A 3,941-nucleotide genomic window follows, 5' to 3' on the forward strand; every position below is an offset into this window, starting at 1 on the left:
ACATTAAGTGACGATAGTATTCAATTAATTCACTATAGAACCGAGGATTCAATTATTGTCAAAGGAATGTCCATTTGCACTACACGAGGTTTTCATTCAGGCTGATGTAGCATTAGGACACCTGCGTTAACAGATGTGCTGCCTCATGAATATGAACATTTGAGACCATATTCTGAGAACCTTATAAAAAAAAAACTTTATGAGAAGTGTATAGTAATGAACATTTGTCCTCGGAAAAAGGACAACTATGATACCTGAATCCTCGGTAGTATAGTGGTTAGTATCCCCGCCTGTCACGCGGGAGACCGGGGTTCAATTCCCCGCCGGGGAGGCGTAAGTGGTGAACTGTGCAATTAATCTGTGAAGCAGTTAGTGGCTTGACGTCCACAATTGTAAGTCATCACAATGATTTTCTTTACGAAATGACTGATTTAGAATTGTTTCTATGAGCTACTTTAGGTATCGAAGTGTAATCTCAACATTACAAGTAGCATCGGTGGTTCAGTGGTAGAATTCTCGCCTGCCACGCGGGAGGCCCGGGTTCGATTCCCGGCCGATGCATTTTTACGTATTTCAATGATTGATATCACTTTAGAACAGGGGCTCTTAATCTTTGTATGATTATATACCCCCAGGGTCGACAATACACGCTTTGCCACACTGTCGAAATCATCATTGTCTCCAGTCCCATTAGATATCAGTAAGACTTCAAAAGATGTTATACTTTGGTTTAATTTTAAATTGAAAATTAGGAATTGAAAAACCGAAAGAAAATCATGAGGATTTTATCCTCTATATTTATAGAAAAACTGCAAACAACAACTACACAAGCTAGCTACAGCTAGTGAAAGTCTTGCTGATAATTTAATGTAATAAGAACTTGGAATCCACGAAAATTATGATGACGATATACGACTCTAATCAGAGCACATTTTTTTATAAAGTTCGCAGATCGAGTTCCAACCACTTAGTATTTCATTCCCCACAGCTTAGAGCCCCTGACTTAATAAGTTCTCGAAGTGGCAATCGAGTACCTATCGTTTATATCAGTAATGCTAGTAATACAAATATTATCGAAATAATAACAATTATCGGCATTATGTCAAACTACTAATTGTAACATATTTATCCTACAGTGCTTTTAATTTGTGTTAACTTACCGTAAATCAGTGTACTCACCTAGTTGTACTTGCGTGGGTTGAGCTCTGGCTCTTTGGTCCCCCGTCTCAACCGTCAATCAACTGGTGCACAGATTCACGAGGCTTCTAGGCTCTATCATATCTACATTTCAAGCTGTGTATAGAGTTTGCTTCCACCACAACATCACTGCTTAACGCAATCCATCTGTTAACTATTTTGACACTTAAAAAGTTCTTTCTAACATATCTATGGCTCATTTCGGTACTCAGTTTCCACCTGTGACCCCCCTTTCTTGCGTACCACCCGTGTTTATCTTTATCTACCGTCAATTTCTCTGAGAATTATATAGGTAGTGGTCATGTCTCCCCTAACTTCTCTCAGAGTGAAGACATGATTGTGAGAACATGTAATTAAGAGGGAGAACGGCCTATTGACATAGCTCGGGTGCAGGGGGGAGTTGTGTAAAATCCTGGTTTGTGCCTAGGAGAGGCTACGGGATCCAGTAAGTTCAGTAGAACTCTGGTTTCAACTTTTTTTTTTAACCCAGTCGTAGCCCAGTTGATTAAGGCAGGGTCTGGGATGCTCCCGGACGCAGGTTCAAATCCTCGTCACGGCCCTTGTGGATTTGTCAAGAGTTGAGCGCGTATGGCCAATACGCAGCCTTGCCAGAGCTGTTTCCCATCCCCGGCTACGGTGGTGGGAGGAAGGCTATCCTTAAGGGGGCATAACCGTTTCTTATAAATTGTTCCATGTCAACCAATCTTTTTTGACTAATTGTATATTAAAAGGGCTGCAACTGTTAAAAAGTTTCAAAATTGCAGCCTAAACAAAGATATTTTATTTTCAACAATTGTTACACATTTTCAAATCATTATAACCACAAATTTCAAATGAAATCATTTCTATGACTTTTCCGTCACATTATCATATAATAAAGGATCTGATTCAGATTTTCCAAAATGTTTAGTTTTACTAATATAAAGTCAATTCCATAAAAAAATTATGCAAATATATCATGGTTTATTACTATTATAAAATCAATAAATGAACTAAGGAAAAAAAAAAGCTCAAATCGGATTGTAGAAACCTAATATCTGCACATAAGGTGTAAGTTTCATGTACATAGAATGAAAAATGAGCTATAGGAACGTTCATGCTACTTGAAAAAATAAGTAAAAAATAAATTCTAAGGTTGTGCCATCTGTAGCAAGAGATTGACATCGCCCAATTGCCTACAAAATTGGCACAATTCCAGATAGGCTTACGTGCAGCCAGGTGTACAAGTTTCATTTAAATCGTCCGATAAACGAAGAATTTTTTTTAACTTTTTGGGGGTAAAACTATTTAAAAAATTGTGCTATTGTGATAGCAGTCATAGACATTATCTTTTCAGTTGACACTTGTGTTAAAAGTCGGAACAAGGAATACCTTCACGGGAGATGGGGCAAGTGCTGATAGCTTCCTTTGCGGCAGCGTCCGCATGCTCATTTAAAGACACCAATATGGCTGTGAACTCAGCAAAACTAACTTAAATCTACCGGAGATGAGAAACAGCCAATGTTGAATCTCGACGATCATCTGATGGACAGGATTAAAGGACTCCAGAGCCATGAGGGTGCTGCGAGTCAACTACAACCACAAAGGAGCATTGACAGCGAGAAAGACGAAGAGCATAGAGAATACAGTAGCATAAAGTTCTGCCGTGAAAATGCTGTTCTCCAAAGGCAGGCGACACATTGGTGTGGTCAGGAAAAATAACAGAGTAACCTACACCGTTTGCAGACTTAAACCCATCGGTGAAGATGGAAACTGAGAGGGAATGTGAAGAAAAGTTTTCAAGGAAAAGGCGTTTCAGAACCGTAGGAGTGGTAAAGGCTTTAGTGATGTGGGTCAGGGATTGCAATATTGAGAAAGAGGGACCCTCCACAGCCTAGTCCGGACTAACGTACATTGAGCTATGAAGCCCGTTCTTCCATCAGTCAGACCCCAAGAGTGAGGAGAAACAAGGTCAGAACCCGTTCACCCAGTATTTGGAGGGTCGTATTCCGGACAAAATTACCATCAAGGACCTGCCCAAAACGTTATGCGTGCTAGTGGCTTATGCACCGTAATAAAGTACACACCAATTAATAAACAAACGGCATAGCAAGAAATTGAACCAGTCAATCACAGGTTTACGTACCTGCATTTTATTTCAATAAATTACTAACAATATAAAATATATTCCAGCATACAGTAAGTAATTAGCAATAGCAGGCACCAAACCGGGAAGGCTATGTAACTTCCTGTGTTACATACAGCATACAGTATTTTTAAGTTGTGAAATCGATACCACTTGAGCCTCTGCACTAGAGAATAATCAAAGAGTAATTATAAAAAGGCACTATTTAGCACCATGTAGCAGGACAGTCAAAGTCTCATGCCCAGTGTCACGGGATATTGATAGGTCTCAAACACTTGTCTTGGGAGGATTCAAAAGGTCGCAAGCACTGCTACAACATTCAAACGGGCCTAAATATCAGTCGGGAATTATAATGTTAAACTGCATATCATTTAAATCCTCCTTAGTTCAATATTTTGCCAAATGCTTCAAAACTCCAGTTTACAACTACTGTAATATGGTCATAATCAATAGACCACTCGGGTAACCTGTTTATTAATCACCCAAGTTCAGCATTTTAAATTAGGACTAAGGCCTAATCTAAGTGCTGGAAAAATAGTACAGTAAAATATAAGATCTCATTTGAATTTAGAACTAGGGAATAATTAAACCACATACTTTTCTTTTTCTTTAATATACA

General features: G+C 38.9%; 2 non-coding genes across 2 annotated transcripts; both read left to right on the forward strand.

Moving 5' to 3' along the window:
* Positions 1-259: 259 nt before the first annotated feature.
* On the forward strand, positions 260-331 carry TRNAD-GUC (transfer RNA aspartic acid (anticodon GUC)). Its single transcript has one exon. It is a non-coding gene; the product is annotated as a tRNA-Asp (tRNA).
* Positions 332-490: 159 nt separating this feature from the next.
* Positions 491-561, forward strand: TRNAG-GCC (transfer RNA glycine (anticodon GCC)). The gene has a single exon. It is a non-coding gene; the product is annotated as a tRNA-Gly (tRNA).
* The last annotated feature ends 3,380 nt before the right edge of the window (positions 562-3,941 follow it).

Source organism: Procambarus clarkii, chromosome 27 (genome assembly GCF_040958095.1).
Source record: "Procambarus clarkii isolate CNS0578487 chromosome 27, FALCON_Pclarkii_2.0, whole genome shotgun sequence".
Lineage (NCBI taxonomy): Eukaryota > Metazoa > Arthropoda > Malacostraca > Decapoda > Cambaridae > Procambarus > Procambarus clarkii.